General features: G+C 40.9%; 1 protein-coding gene across 3 annotated transcripts in view; it reads left to right on the forward strand.

The window, feature by feature from the left end:
- ACSL3 (acyl-CoA synthetase long chain family member 3) overlaps positions 1–16,846 on the forward strand; it is a 67,896-nt gene that overhangs the window by 18,744 nt on the left and 32,306 nt on the right. For 2 of the 3 annotated variants that reach the window (XM_026491828.4, XM_057305096.1), the window contains exon 2: positions 2,312–2,369. The exons of the other annotated variant lie outside the window; for it this stretch is intronic. The gene's annotated coding sequence lies outside the window, so the exon portion shown is untranslated. The remainder of the gene's footprint in view (positions 1–2,311; positions 2,370–16,846) is intronic. 3 annotated transcript variants of the gene reach the window in all.

The raw sequence follows: 16,846 nt of genomic DNA on the forward strand, positions 1-16,846 counted from the left end.
TTGGGTCCAGAGCTGGGTAGGCAGTCATCAACTAGTTGTTGAGGAGATTGAGCATTTATTAAGGGCCAGTTAAATACTAGGACCTGTCGTGTTGGGCCATGTAATTAACAAAACAAAACATGGTAAAGTAAGTATGCTCATGTGCCAGAATTTCTCCAGGGCAAATTTTTTCAGGACGTGTTTGCTAGGTCATAGGAATTCACGTTTTCCACTTCTGCTGGATACTGCCAAGTTGCTTTCCAAAGTGGCTGCACTTCCCCCAACAAAGCCAAGAGCACTCTTGTTTCCTATATCCTTGCCAATGCTTGTGATGTTTTTTTTAATTAAAAAAATTCGATAGGGGGAAGTGATAATGTTTTCATTTGTGTTTCTTTGATAGTGAGGCTGACTATTTCATAGTTGATGGGCATTTAGGCTTTTTTTCCCATGGACATATGTAGCCTATTTTTTCTACTGAGTTGTCTTTTATTTATAGAAATCCAACAAATATTCTGGATATGAATTGTATATATATGTTGTTGTCGTCATCCCCCCTGTTTACATATGAGGAAACTGGCATAAGAAAAGCAGGTAATTTTATAAGATTTCCCCTCCACCTGGATGGATGGATAGATGGATGAATAAATGAATTTTAGAGTCATAGCTAATGAGAAACAAAGTGGGTGGTTTGGACCCAGGGATATCTGGTTGTAAGGCCTTCTTCTTTTTTTTTTTTTTTTTTAAGTATATCTGGCTGCCTTACAGGGAATTAGGAAATTAATAATAAGTAGTGATATGCTAAATTTTGTCAGAATACTTAACTGTTAGTTCCACTTACAGGCTCTGTGAGTTTGAGCTGATGTGAATTATTTTTTTAATGCCGATAATGACTGCAAACCTGCCTGCTTCACAAGCAATCGAGAAAATCATTGAGGGATGCCTAGGTGGTTCAGGTGGTTAAGCGTCTGCCTTTGGCTCAGGTCATGATCTCAGGGTCATGGGATCGAGCCCCATCTCTGGGCTCCTAGCTCAGCAGGGAGTCTTCTTCCTCTCCCCTTACTTGTGCTCTGTCTCTCTCTCTCTGTCTCTCTCTCCAATGAATAAATAAAATCTTAAAAAGAAAATCATTGAGATAGTATATACACAGTGAAATACTGTTTATAAATCTCAGTAATTATTCTTGACCATTACCATTATGAGAGAATAAACTCAATATATGCCTGAAAAGTTCTGGATGTACTTTTTTTTTTTATAGACTTTATTTTTTAGAGCAGTTTCAGGTTTACAGCAAAATTGAGCCGAAGATACAGAGATTTCCTATATACCTCCAAGCTCATGTATGCACAGCCTCCCCCATTGCAGTTAGTGAACTTACATTGATACATCAGTATCACTCAGACCCCTTATTTTGCCGTAGGGCTCACTCTTGGTGTTGTACATTCCGTGGGTTTGGACAAATAGGTAATGACGTTTATCTTCTTAAAAGTACGCAGAGTGGTTCTGCCACCCCCGAAATCTCTGTGCTCTGTCGGTTCATCCCATCTTCCTCCTTAATCCTTAGCAATCTTTTACTGTCTCAGTAGCTTTTCCTTTTCCAGAATGTTGTACAGTTGGAATTAGACAGTGTATGTAGCCTTTTCAGGTTGACTTCATTAGCAGTATGCGTTTTAAGTTTCCTCCATGTCTTTTCATGGCTTGATAGATCATTTCTTTTTAGTGCTGAATAGTATTCCATTGTCTGGATGTACCACAGTGTATGCATTCTCCTGCTGAAGGACGTCTTGGTTACTTCCAAGTTTTGGCAGTTACGGATAAAGCCTCTATAAATATTTGTATGTAGTTTCCCCCTTCCCCCCATTAGTCATAAGCTTTCAGCTCATTTGGGTAAATACCAAGGAGGCTTAGTTGCTGGACCATACTGTAAAGAATATGTTTAGTTTTCTAGGAAATTGCCAAACTTGTCTTCCAGAATGGCCGTGTGGTTTGCATTCCCACGAGCAATGAATGAGTTACTCTTGTGCCGTATTCTTACCAACATTTGGTGATGTCACTATTTTCGGATTTTGGCTATTCTAATAGGTGTGTGGTGATACATAATATGCTTTTTTTGGTTAAAGGGTACATGATAAAATGTCATTTGCTAGTGTGATGGTGTTTTCAAAAAAAGCAGAAATGTTTCTGAGTTTTTTCTAGTGTGATAGATGGTGTTTTCAGAAAAAGCAAAAAGTATCCTGTGAGTTTTTGGAAGTAAAAATACGTCCAGGAAAAGGCTGATATTTGGCTCTGATTGATTAGACTATGAGTAGTAATGTTTGTCTTTTTATTTTGACAGGTATTGAAACACAGGCGCTTATCTTGAAGGCACTAGCACCTCCTACCATTGTCAACTGGTAAAACGTTAATTTTGTTAATTACAAAATAACTTCTATTAAGCATGAAATGTATTAAGTTAAAACCAAGTGTGTCTAAACTGTCAAAAATTTTTTAAAAATTCTTCCCATTTTGTGATTGTAGAATTACGGAAGTTAGGAGAAGGTAGCTTTCCTACTAATTTTAATTCAGTGCAAATGCTTTGGAACATTATTAAGCCATGTTATTCACCAATATCACTGATCTTTTTTCAAATGGAATTTCATATAAGAATCTGTGTGAGCGTTTGTGAAGTTTAGCACTAATTAGAGTGGTATTACCATTTCAGCATATGCTGGTGATTTTCAATTTATGTTAGTGTTATTTTAAATTTCTAACTGGACACTTGAACAGAAGTTGTAGGTTCCAGGTGTTAGCCTGTGGCAAGTTCTACATGTTACTCATAGTGGTGGTGGGCTAGAATGAGGCAGGTTTTATTCTTTCCTTACTGTGGCTCCTGGTTTCTTGAAATTTTGGGGCAAGAATTTGAGAATTTCCACATCCAGTGCAGAGCCCGACCGGGGGCTTGATCTCACAACCCTGAGATTTTGACCTGAGCTGAAACCAAGAAGTGGAAGCTTAACCGCCTGAGCCACCCAGGCCCCACCTTTGTTTTTAACTGATAAGCCCAGATACAGATAAAGGGCTTTTGGGGTGAGGAGGGATATGGAGGAAAAGATCAGGAAATATCTAAGAAATCTTACTGAACAGTTTGTAAATTCTTAAAAGGTATAGATTTAGATTGCGTAGATTTAGATGATGTAGACTAAAATTATCTTGAAAATCTTAATTTTGATGTGTTAATCTTTTTTTTACATTCTCAAAGGCTAAATTTACCTGAACTGTCTGTTCTCAAACGGGTACTTTATTTTGCTTATTGTAAGCATGTTACTTTTGCTGACGTATTTCATATGTTTGCAACTATTTAGCCTCTGGCCTTTGAATTTTCTTTAATTTCATTTTCTATTTTTATGGTAGGGAAGGAAATAGTTAAGAACAGAAGTGAAATTGTTAATTGAACCACCAACCAATCCACTTTCTTAGGTTTAGGTTCATGTAATACTAAACAAAGTACTTACCTGGATTGAGTTGAAGTTTACTAAGACCCTCAAGTACCAACCATCCAGGCTGATGTCATTATATAATCTAATAGTTCATGTTCTCCAGAAATATTTATGTAGGTGGCTCTCATTAACCATTTTGGAGATAATTGGAGTAAGTAAGGAATTAGTACTACAGGGAGTAAATAGTCTATTCACTGTTGTTACAGTGCAGCCAGGGCATTTAATTCTTGGCTGGTTAGGACACACTGATGAATTTGTCAAAACAGTGCTATGCTAAGGTTTGGTTTCTCTGCCCTGCCATTTGGATAAAATAATGATGACTGAACATACCATTCCCCCCGTTTCCTGTCAGTGGATCAACCTTAAACAAAATTCTAGGATAAAAAACTGCACTTCTGTATAGAGAATTTCATATCACTTCTTTTGGATATCATAATAAGGGGAGTTACGTGGTTTGGAAGGTGAGTAGACAGCGGAGTAGGAATAGGTTTTCCCTTAGATGAGGAAGTTGAAGCAACATGATTCAGAACCCTGAGCCCATGTATGTGTGTGAGTTGTCTGGGCCGGGGGTGTTTGGGGATCTCCCACATGACAGGATTAATGAATGGACAACAGAACCACCTCTGAGGGACTCCCCTGTGTGTTGCAGGGTCTTGGCACGAGGTTATTAGCGGTAGACATAAGACTATAAAAACCCTGAGAATTAGGGACGTTTGTTGAGGATCAACTTTTTTAGAGATATGGAGGCCTGCTAAGTTGATTGGTTAAACAGAGTTGGTCCTGAATTAGATTGCATGTGTATTTTTTACCTTGGGGACTGGAGTGGGATCCACAAAGTGGGATCCCATAGTTCTGTGTCATAAAATCCAAGGATATTTAAACCTTACTGTGGAACTAGCCGTGAGAAAAAAATGTTCTTCATATCTGTATTTTCTTAAAAATAAATTTGTCATTATCTAACTGAAGCTCAAGGAAAGAAATCCCCCAAATTGGCTAGTGAAGTAGAGATGCCAAATGAAGTAGTACCAATTCCAAATATAAGATGTGTCAAGTATCCTTATTCTCGTTACTTACTATTTTATAAGGGATTTTGTGGATGGATCTGTGATGTCAGCTGCTTCTAACTTTTAGAATCTTAAATGCCTGAAACAATGATGGTAACGTGCTAGCTGCTGAATCCTTCTCGTGTCTCTGATCCGCATACTCCTCTTCACGTTTTACAGGCGAGGACCTTGAGGCTTAGGATAGTAGTTGACCTTAGTGACGTTTAGAAAGTAGTAGACTAAGTGCCAGACTCTGGCTCCGTGGCCTAGGCTCTCAGTAAGCATACAGTTGACCTAAGTATCTTCAGAATCAGTGGGGCTATAAATAAGAAATAATCACGATGAAAGAAAAGTATTGGTATTGGTATAAATAGTTGGTATAAATGAATTTAAAGTGCTACTAACACATGTGATGTATTTTGTAGTTTATGTAGAGTGTGTTCACCTGCTTTCTTTGTTCCCAAAGGGAGTTCTGTGAGGCATTTATTATCACCCCAGTTCTGTAGTGAACCCGAAGCTCTGGAGTGTTAAGGAAATTGTCCCCTATTACACAAGGAGTTAAGTGGGGGGGCCAGCATCAAACCAAGAGCTTACTGCCATAGTTCTAAAAGGAGCCAGTCCATTGAACATTTTTATATGCAGTCAAACTAGTGTTGCAAGTAATAGTACCTTCAGTAGATTATATGAAGTATGTAAATGAAACTATGTAAGTAGAACTGCTTTGAAATTCTGCATAAACAGAGCTTTGTACGCAAACCAACTGTACTAATAATTAGCGTTTATAATGCCTTTGCATTTTTCCAGAGTCTTTTATTTGCTGCATTCCATTTTATCCTTAATATAAATTTTGTGCATTACCTAAATGATGACAGAAAAGGGAGAATAAGGCACAGAAAAGTTGTTTCATAAACAACAGATCAGAATTAACTGTTGGTAGAATCCAGGGTACGGTTTGTTTGCTTATTCCATGAAATGATTTAATTGTAGGGTGACAGGTTTGCCTAAAACTTTTCTGGTTTTAGTACTGAAAGTCCTGTGTCTTGGGAAAGTCCTGTGTCTTGGGAAACCCCAAAGTCTTGGGCAACCCAGAGTGGCTGGTCATCCTAATTAATTGTCACACTTTGTGGTGGACTGGGGATGGGATTAGGGCTGCCATATAAAACATAAGGCACTCAGTTAAATCTGAATTTCAGATAAAAATCAAGTAATTTTTTTACTGCTTGTTCCAGATATTGCTTGGGACACATGTACACTAAAATTTGTTCATTGTTTATCTGAAATTCAAATTTAACTGGGTATCTCCTGTATTTATTAAGCCCGACTGCCCCCAAGAAAGAATGAGGGGACATTCTGATGTATAAAAAGATCACTTGGCTGCTTTTTTGTGTAGACCTTAGGTTTTTTTCATTTATCTGTTCAAATAAATGTACCATCTCACAGTACTTGACTCTTGTTCTTTTAGTTATGTGGATAGAGACGCAGGAGGTCAGGATGAATATATGAAACCATATTTTGCTCAGTCAGTGCGTTAAAACTGCTGTGTGTGTTTGTATACGTGTGTGTGTGTGTGTGTGTGTGTGTGTGTGTGTGTGTGTGTATATGTGTTGGTTGGTTTGAAGAAGTTCTGTACTTGGCAGGAAATTTAACCCAGACAGAAACGAGCCCATTCTGTCATTGTTGGATCAGTCTGTCAAGCATTGGCACATTCTCACAGACTGTCCATATTGTCTTTTGACTATATGTTAAAAAGTATTTTTCCTGTTGTTAGGATAGTGTATTCACAGGATTCAAAATGAAAAGGAAGTAAAGGTTTTCTTTACTCCCTTCTTGGACCTGTTCATTTGCCCACTATGGAGACAGTCTGATCTGATTGGAAGATGTTAGAATTTTGGAAATGGACCTTAGAAATCTTCCTATGGAGTTTTTGTTTTGTTTTTTTTAAAAGCATGGGAACTCTGACTCAAGCCCCCCCTCCCCCCAAGGGGGAAGCATTGCTTGTATAGAAGACGGGTAGAAATGGGTTCCTCTGGTCATTTACTTCTTCAGTGTTTGATGGTTGTCAGTACTCCAACAAAATTGATTTGGGAGTGCTTGGCATCGGTACAGTTTAGTCTTAAAATAGATTTACTTGAATTCCATCATCATTAATGATGAGAAAATTACAATTTATTAACTTAGACAAGGTCTCATAGTAACTGGCGGCAGAGCCAAGATTAGTATATATATATTTTTGCATGTGTTTTTGTGTATGCATGTTTAGAACCCCTTTTCTGAAAAAGAAGAGAGGGAAACTAGCCATGAGTGACTCTTGAAGATAGAGAACAAACTGAGGGTTGATGGAGGGAGGTTGGTAGGGGACGGGCTAGATGGGTGATCCGCATTAAGGGAGGGCATTTGTTGCGATGAGCACTGGGTGTTGAATGGAAGTGATGAATCACTGAATTCTCCTCCAGAAACCAATATTGCACTTTATGGTAACTAATAAAATTAAAGAGAAAAATTTAAGACCCCCCCCCCCCGGAAAAACCCTGTTCTGTATCATGCTGAGAAACATAAATTCCCTTGCTTAATTTCTGTTTCCTATTTGATTTCATTCAAGACTCAACACTTCTTAATTTTTTTAAATTTCGTTAAAGTTTTTTTTTTTTTTTTAGATTTATTTATTTGTCAGAGAGAGAGAACGAGGCAGGGAGAGTGGCAGGCAGAGGAAGAGGGAGATGTAGACTCCCCAAGAAGTAGGAAGCCCCATGGGGGCTGCTTAATTGCTTAACCAACTGAACCACCCAGGTGCCCCTCAACACTTTTTTTTTTTTTAAGGTTTTATTTATTTATGTGACAGACAGCCAGCGAGAGAGGGAACCGAGAGAGGGAACACGGCAGGGGAGTGGGAGAGGAAGAAGCAGGCTCCCAGCGGAGGAGCCTGATGGGGGGCTGGATCGCAGGGATCTAGGATCACGCCCTGAGCCGAAGGCAGATGCTTAACGACTGCGCTACCCAGGCGCCCCCCCCTCAACACTTTTTTAAAAGAACATCTGGCTTGGACATTAGAAAAGGAAGGTGGGAGGAAAGTAGATTTTTTAAAAAAATGTGTTTCAGTCAGGGTTAGGGAAGTCAGGAGTGTACTGTGGTTCAGAGAGAATATTTGAGGGGCGCCTGGGCGGGCTCAGGGCGTGATCCCGGCGTTCTGGGATGGAGCCCGGCATCAGACTCCTCTGCTGGGAGCCTGCTTCTTCCCCTCCCTCTTCCCCTGCTTGTGTTCTCTCTATCGCTGGCTGTCTCTCTCTGTCTGTCAAATAAACAAATAAAATCTTTAAAAAAAATATTTGAGTCCTGTTATTTCAACTATTAAAAGGATTGAGAAGGTTAAAAAATTACAGTGAATAACTGAAAATTATGTAAAGCGAGTTGACTCGGTTCGGCTGCTTTTTCAATTTTTAATGCAAATGTGTTCATGGCTAAGACTTGCTGAATTTTCCTCCCTCCCTCCCTCTTTCTCCCCTTTCCCCCTTCTTCCCTCCCTTCAAATTGGTCTTTAGGGCCAAAATTTCATTTCCTGTGGTTAGAATAAACAAGCTTAGTAGTTTTCTTAAAAAGAAGAGGACATAACTATTATTTCCTCATAAAATTTCCTAGTTGTGAATTTGGAAGTTAATCTAATTCAGATGATAATATGACTCAAGCCTCTAATAATGCTTTTAGAAGACTTTCTGGTACAGAATTTCTTAACCTTTCTATTTGTTGTATTAAGGTAGTACTTAAATGGATAAATGGCTTGATTTTCAGACATACCGTCTAATAAATTCATAGAGCAGTAACAACTAGGGGGTCAGAGTTGAAATTTTCAGTGCTGTGTTAATATTTGGAGTTTTATAAAGGACAAATCCTTGTGTTTCGGTAAAGGAAGAGTGAGAACCACCATATTATGCAGTACTGAGGCAGACTGAAAAATTGCCTTTATATTGATATTTGTAAGAATTAGGAAAAACTCCACGTCTGCCTTTTTAAAAATTTTACTTTTTTTTTTTTTTTTTTTTTTTTGCAGCAGTACAGACATTTAGTGAATGTTTTAAAACTGTTCTCCTGAGCCAGATATGTATTCATATTATTTCTGTTACGGTTTCAGTCTTGGGAAGCAGGGAAATGAGCATTTCATCAGAGCCAGGGTCCTTCCTCTATAGAAACTTTTTCCTGATGGCAAATCAGTCGCTAGTTGCATTTCTCATTACAGCTCATTAGAGCCTAGTCTGGGAAGGACATCTTTCTTTCTGCCCTTCTTGACCCAGTTTCTTATTTCAAAACAAGTAATTAGATAATTTTTCAGGGACTTTCGGTTTGTATAGAATGTGACTTTTGTGGAAAGAAGTGTCTGTCTCTAAAGTAGTGAGGACTCTTTTTTTTCCCTTTTGTTTTTAACAATAAAGTATTAATCCTAGCATTTAGGGAGTGTGGAGAAATTAAAAAGCTTGGATGGGAGTCAAACACATAGGTTAAAATCCACCTCGTTTGTCAGCTCTAAGTACCTTTGATCATGATCTTTTTGAAATTAGGTTTTTGTAGCAGAGATGATACAAAGCTTCCTGCACAGTGCTTGCATTATTGGTACTCAGAATTGCTTCCCATTTATTCCAAGCTTGGTGAAAAATCCTAGGCACATCTCACGCTAGTAAATACAGATTCCTTGATATCCATCCCTGTGCAGTCCACTTATTTATACTTCATTAGAGAGAACATGCTAAACTGTATTTTTTTTCCTCCAGGTATGAAGTTATATAGTGTTGATGCACATTTGGGTGTTGTAGGCTATAAGGAAAACAGGAGGAAATAAGAATGGGTAATGGGCAAGTTAACCAATAAATAGTGGAGAATCCGGAAAGCCCTCTGGAGCATTTTCTCATTGCCTCCTCTCTTTCCTGGGGTATTCTGTCTGCTCCCAGTGGATCTGTAGAATTTCCAAGTGTTGGGTTTCTGCCCTGCTCTGGGAGTGGAGCTTCTCAGGTGGCATTTTGGCTGGGGTTGAGAGGGCGGCAGAAAGACCTGCTGTCTGTAGCAGAGTAAGGTGTTCCTGGCCTCTTCCCTCTTGTGCACATCTCAGCAGTCGGGAGTTCTGAGCCAGACTCGCATTTCCCTTGTTCAGTCCTCCAGCTTGGTGAGATGAACGGATTGAGATACTATATCTGTGTTGTCTCTCCCCTGTGCCTGTGGGGTTCTTGACGTTTCTCTGTTTAGATAGCTGTGACTGTATCTAAGCAGGTAAAGCCATTTCATATACTAGTATGAACATGGTCCCTGTGGCAATCTACGGGTTTCCCCCTCCCCCACAGTACAGGCATTTACAGTTTTCTTTCCCTGTTACTAAAACACACGTTGTCTGTGGAAGTTTTTCATACGATTTGCAGCCTTTTTTTTTTTTTTTTTGCATTTAAAGAAAAGTGGGAGTTAATATAGGTTGTATGACTACGATGATAATACTCGTTTAGTAACAATTTAAACCAAAAATTTTATCTTAACATGAGAATTTCCTATATCCCCTAAGTGTATTATTTGAGGGCGATTTGTAGGTGGGTATTAATCTGTATTACCTTGCGCAGAGTTATTTTCATAACCCCAGTTCTGCCCTCAGCTTTCTGACAATTATGCAAAATTTTAGCTGCCCTTCCTCCTCCTCCTATGTCCCAGGTGCCCTGTGTTCTTCCACTTCAGTAGGAGAGGCCACTCAGGGAAGGATTTTCCTTAAACTTGATCATTTTGATTTAAAACAACTTGCTAATTAAAAGATGCAAAATGTAAATAATTTCTTTTGACCTAACACAGTGGACCATTTACATAGAATGGTTCACAAACATATTTTAGGTGCTTGAGTCCAGCTCGTTCTAATCACACAACTTCACATTTTGAGATAATATTTGCTCATCTATCATTGTGTGAATAATGATGGGTCTTTTTCTTTTAATGTTGGTAAACTTGACTCAACTTACTTTAATTAGCAGTTCCTAGAGTAAAGATGGACATTTTTGTATTCTTTTATTTTTTAAATTCTTTTGTTTGAGGGCCGCCTGGGTGGCTCAGTTCGTTAGGCATCTGCCTCCGGCTCGGGTCATGATCTCAGGGTCCTGGAATCAAGCCCCACATCTGGCTCCACATGGCAAGTCGGCTTGTCCTGTTTCCTCTGCCCCTTCCCCCGCGTGTGCTCTTTCTCAAATAAATAATAAAATCTTTTAAAAAAGATGTTATTTATTAGAGAGAGCACGAGCAGGGGGAGCTGCAGAGGGAGAGGGAGAAGCAGGCTCCCCGCTGAGCCGGGAGCCTGACGGTGGCGCTCTGTCTATCCCAGGACCCTGAGATCATGACCTGAGCTGAAGGCAGACACTTAACCGACTGAGCCACCCAAGTGCCCCGGAAATTTCTATATTCTTCATGGTGGAAAATTAATGTACTTTGACCCATTATAGTTTCATTTAAATGTTCAGAGATAATTGCTTAAAAGCCTTGACTTGTCCATACTGTTGTCAGACATAAAACCATGCAGGCTTGTATATACCTTTTTTTTCCCCCCTAAAGAATTAGCAAGGTCCATGGAGGTCCCTCCAGGTCGATTGCAAGTACATGTAACTAGTTTTTAATGGCTGCGTTGTTGTCCATACTGTGGATGTATATGCGCTTCAGCTATTCTTTGATTGATTTAGATCATTTTGTTTTCAGTTGTTAAAAGAATATTTTCCATGGACAGTTTACTGATGTAGTAGGGTTTATTCAGCAATTCATTAATCAGGCAGCATCCAATCTAGCAGATAGAAAGGAACTCCAAAGGCGAGGTCTTTATAGATCAAAGGGAGCAGGAACAAGGAAGTTACACTGGGCATTTACTGATGGGTGAAAGCAGGGTTAAATTCCTTAGGTGGAGCAGCGGGCCTGCTTGGAGCCAGCTCAGGTAACATCCACTCAGTGGGCAAACACTGATTGGTTGATCTGGGTCTTTTCTCTGCCAGCTAACCGTGGAAACTTAAGTTCTGGTTTGTTGACTGGGGGCTTAGCATGAGTCACTCCATATTGGGCCTGATGTGGTTACTTGAACACTGTTTTTTTTTGCCTCTGAAACAATACTGGCATGTCCTCCAAGCTTTGCGTTTAGATTGGACTGCTTCCTATTCCTTCTTGGTGCAGTCGTCTCTCCCCCTCTTCCTGAAATACTTGAACATCCAGCTTTCTGTGACTCTGCTTCTGTCATGATTGTTAGTGGTTTCAATATCTTTCCAATACTGTGGTCTTTGCATTTCTTGACCTCCTGTCCTTAAATGAGGTCATACCCCAGTCTGCCTTTGCTACCCGTTTCTCTGTGATTACAACTTTGACCTCTCCATGAACCGTAACTGTATGCTTCAGGCATTCTACTCGACCATCACCTCCTGTGGTTCCATTGTCCTCTTTCTTCGTAGTACCTCAACCCCAGCAGTTCTTTGACCACACAGGATGCGATTGCATTGATCCTGTCTCCTTTTCAGAAAACCTTTCTCTCCTTATGGGCCATCCTTCTTTCCTCAACTTAAATCTCTTGATCTGTCATGGATATAGTCTTCATTCCCTTGTCTTCCTCCCCTTCCCCACATTTTGTTCTGGTACTTGCCTGGTAAAACCCTCTCCTGGGTTAAGTCAGCTCTCCGCTTGATTCCCATTTGTGCTCCACCAGTTGAACTTGGCTGGGAAGCACGCAGCCAGCTGGGTCTCCCTTTACATCCAGGGCTCAGACTTAGGTGGGCCTTAGGAGCTGTCAAGTGATTCTCCTGTCTCCTGCTGCATTTATTTTCCTGTTCTCTTAGATGATTTATTTGATACTTTCTACTTAATTTTCTAATACCTTCCTTTCTTCCTCTCTCTCAGTGATTTTTTTCCTTCCTATTACTCTGAGAAATAGAAGCACTCAGAAAAGAATCAGATTCTACTAGCTCCTGGTACCACCCACGTGCATCTGTGTCCCTGTTCTTTGTGTGGCCAACCTCTCACTCGGGTGCTGTATCTCACCCTCCCTCCTCTGTAATCTTTTTCTTTCCTCTCCTGGGTCATAGCCATCAATATGCAGACAAGCTGTAACTATCTCTTCTCTTGAAAACAAAAGAATCTGCTTTGTCCTGTCCTAGGATCCATTTCTCTATTCTCTTTAGAGTGCTGCTCCTGTTCTCTACTGAGCCCTCTCTAGTTGGACTTTGATCCTTACCGTAGCTGTTTTGGAGGTCAACAGTGATCCTCACACTTTTTTTTTTTTGTTATAGTAAAGTATATGTAACAAACTCTACCAGCGTGACCATCTTGAAGTGTCCAGTTCCTTGGCATTAAGTAGATTGACCTTGTTGGGCAGCCATCGCCATCATCCATCTGCAGAGCTTTCCTGCCATTCCAAACTCTATACCCATTAGACACATCTTGCCAGCACTCCTTCCCCTCAGCCCCTGGCAGTCACCAGTCCAGTTGTCTTTATGCACCTCATCTAAGTGGAATTACAGAATATTTTGTGTCCTTTGTGTCTGCCTTATTTCATTCAGTGTCGTGTTTTCAAGATTCATACAGGTTGTAACATGTATCAGAGCTATCAGAACTTCATTCCTTTGTAAGGTTGAGTAAAAGTTCATTGTGTGGCTCTGTCAGCATTTTGTTTACCTGTTCACCCACCAGTGGACATTTGGGTTGCTTCCACCTTTTGGCTGTTACGATCACTTTGCTATGAAGCTTGATGTACAAATACCCATTGCCCCTGATTTTAGTTCTTTTGGAAATAGACCTAGAAGTGCAGTTGCTGGATCATACAGTATTTCTCTGTTTAATTTTTGGATGAACTGCCGTACTGGTAGCCACTGCACCATTCCCCGTTCCCACCAGCAGCTGAAGGGTGCTAGTTCTCCACCTCCATGTCCTTGCCAGTCCTGTTGTTTTATGTATTTCTGCTAGTAGCCATCCTGATGAGTGTGCAGTCTCCTCTCACTGAGGCTTCGATTCACATTTCAGTCCTCATCTTTGTTGACTTGTAGGTAATGTGTAGAACTGATCGGTGTTCTCTTCCTGAGATTCTGCCCTCCGGCTTGCTTCTGTTAACACTGACCCCTTCCGTCATGCCCCAGGCCTCTCCGTTTTGGTCTGGCCCAGATTTCGCTCTTAGCGCTTCTTGCTCCCTTGGCCTTGCCAGCCAGTCTCATGGCTGAAAATACTTCACTTTTCTGAGTTGCCTTGAACAAAACTGAACTGTTCTTTGCCCAGACCTGTTCCTCCTGCAGTCTTCCCTTCCTCGTGATGCAGTTCAGTGGTTTTTCATTATCTCAAGCCAAACACCTTGACCCCTCTTTCCCTCTCACTCTGCATTCGGCTGTACCTTTAATACAGAGTCAGATTGGGGCCACACTTTCACTGCTTCATCCTCCTCACTCTGGTCTCAGGCCTGGTCATCTCACATCTGATCCCTGCGAAGGTTCCCAGTTGGTCTCCTTCCTCCTGCAGCAGCTAGAGTTGGCCTTTTGACAGCAGGTCAGATGATTTCACTCAAGTCAGTACAGTTCTCACAGTGGTCCCCACATCCTTTGGAATCTGGCCCCACTCTTCTCACCATGTCCTCGCTGCCCTCCTCTTTTCCCCATCCCCCATCCTCCCTGGGCTCAGCCTGGAATGTTCTTCTCCCAGATAACCCTGTGGCTTCCTTGTCTGCTCCTAACACCTGACATGAGTTTCATTTTTCTTCTCCTCTCCTTTTCTCTCCTTTCCTCTCCTTTCCTCTCCTTTCCTCTCCTCTCCTCTCCTCTCCTTTCCTCTCCTCTCCTCTCCTCTCCTCTCCTCTCCTCTCCTCTCCTCTCCTCTCTCCTCTCCTCACCTCACCCTCCCTTTATTTTCCCCTTCCTTCCCTCTTTCCATCTTTAAAGTTTGAAGATTTTATTTATTTATTTGAGAGAGAGCTCGTGCAGAGGGAGAAGCTGCCTCCCCACTGACCAGGGAGCCTGCAGTTGCCGGGCTTTATCCAGGACCCTGGGATCATGACCTGAGCTGAAGGCAGACACTTAACCCACTGAGCCCCCCGGGTGCCCCGTTAGGTGCATATTCTTACCCTTCCCAAAGCAGCAGCGCTTTCCACCCCACCACCCCACCAGTATTGCTCATTTCGTTTAGCCTGCGCATGTGTCTCTGTAGCTGTTCCTACCTCATGATATTTAGTTATTTGTTCGTGGTCTGTTTTGTGTTTTGTTCGTGACTGTGACTCAGTCATCAGCAAGAGTGATTGGTATTAATTCTGTGTTCAATAAATGTTTGAGAAATAAATGAATGATTGAGTCCTTATTCATATGTACTTAATATGCACTTGCTTTTCTGTAGAACAGACTTCTGAGTGTGGGTTTGTGTGTGGGGTTTAAGTACTGCAAGGTGGCTTAATAGACTCTGGATAGTACAGTCTTTACATCATTAGTAGTTTAACTATTGGATGAAAATTGGTAAGGCTTAATTTTAATTCTAAGTTTAAGGAGAACATATTGTCTGTTTGGATTAGCAATCTGTGTTTTCTCTTTTATAGCTTCTCTGTGGAAATTCTTTTTCTTTTTTTCCCTCTCTTGCTTGATTTTTTTTAATTTATAAGAGCTCTTTGTGTTTATTTTGTCATGTATCATTTTTTCCCCCAAATCTTGTTTTCCTTTTGATTTTCAAATTGTTTCACCAGACAACTGTTAACTCTTTAAAATTTATGTAGAAGAATAAATTTTTAAGAATTGATAAGAAAATTTTGAAAAACAGGCATAGTGGGAGTCTTGCTAGATATGTAAAATAGTGGTTCTCAAACAGTGTACATGAAATTTACATGGTTGCTGTTTAAAATGAGTCTGCTATTAGTTTTCAATTTATAGATATTGGGGAGGTGAGGAATGGGGACAGCATGTCTGAATAGTCGTCGTCTTCAGTACGCCCCAGGGTCATTCTGATGTGATTGGTCTGTGGATCACAGTTGAGAAGCACTGCTGTGGGTCCACTGTATTTGGAAGCATGGCAGAGCAGTAGATCGAAGGAACAGAATCGTGTCTAGAAACAGATCCAGTTGCGAACAAGGACTTACTATTGAAGGTGACATTACGGTTAATCAAGAAAAGGGTGGTTTATTTAATAAGCAGTTCACGTAGTTCATCTGAAAGAAAAAGTTAGCTTTCTTCCTTACACAATATAGAAAAATAAACTCCATATTTATTAAAGATCTAAATGTAAAAATTACGCAAATAGTAGAAAACATATAGGAGACCATTAGTTTAACCCTGGTATGAATGAAGCCTTATTAACATGGACTGTAAACCTAGAATCATGAAGGAAATGATGAACAGACTTAATTGTCAGGTTTGCTTTCTGAAAGGTGATACTCAACTGTAAAATGAGGCAACATCATAGAGCACCATGACTGTTTCCTAGTTCTCTAGATTTTCCACAGTCCCTTCAGCGGATGGGATGCGGTTGGCCAGAGGTTTGTATTTTAGCCTGTTTTAGAAAAGGGTAGAGTCTTCAGAAGACTTTCAGACCAATGCAGTGTCTTAATTGCTGCGGCTGGTACATGTAGGCTGCCGTTGATGCTACTGAACACTTCCTCCTTGGCTCTCCCAACCCTTGGCGTTCACAGCACTGCCTTCTCCAGGTTCTGCTTTTATTGCTCTTGCCAGTGGGATTTTCCTGCTCCCTCTGGGCTCTGGTTTCCCTCCAAAGTTTTCTGTCCTTTATCTTGATCTTGGAGATTTCCTACGGTTCTCATCCTTCATCTGATGATGGCTCCATATGTGTGCTTCTAGCTCTGGTCCCTCTTAACCTTCACAGTTTATATTTGGATGACTCAACAGACATCTTAAACTCCTCATTTTCAAGACTTGTATTCATCTCCTTTCCACCAGCCATTCCACTGCTGACCAGCTAATGCTTAGATTTCTGTCTCAGTTGAAGGCACCCAAACCGTTTAGCCTTCTTTTCACTGCAACTCTGATTTGTGGCTTTATTCTCCAGGATTCGGGTACAGAAACCGCCTGCGCTGTCTTAAGCAAGATTTCCGTTGCTGGGGAGGGCTGGAGGAGCAGCTGCTGCTGCCACCCGCTGGACAGTCAGGAGCTGGAACTCCTGGCTGCTGGCGACTGTCACACACTCCAGCCGCCTTACTCCTAGGAGTGAAGGATTATCTCAACTCTCTTATCTGATTGCCTCACAGCCGGTTTCTGCTCTCTTTAGCGTAAAGTTATTTTCTAAAAACTAGGATCTGTGTTGTGCATTGAAATGCAAATGAAGTTTCTTCACCAGCACTTTGACTGTAATTCCCTGCCCTCCTCTCCCCCACCCTGCTCGACTAGTGGCTGATTGTTCCCG

The sequence above is a fragment of the Ursus arctos genome, unplaced genomic scaffold (genome assembly GCF_023065955.2).
Source record: "Ursus arctos isolate Adak ecotype North America unplaced genomic scaffold, UrsArc2.0 scaffold_1, whole genome shotgun sequence".
Classification (NCBI taxonomy): domain Eukaryota; kingdom Metazoa; phylum Chordata; class Mammalia; order Carnivora; family Ursidae; genus Ursus; species Ursus arctos.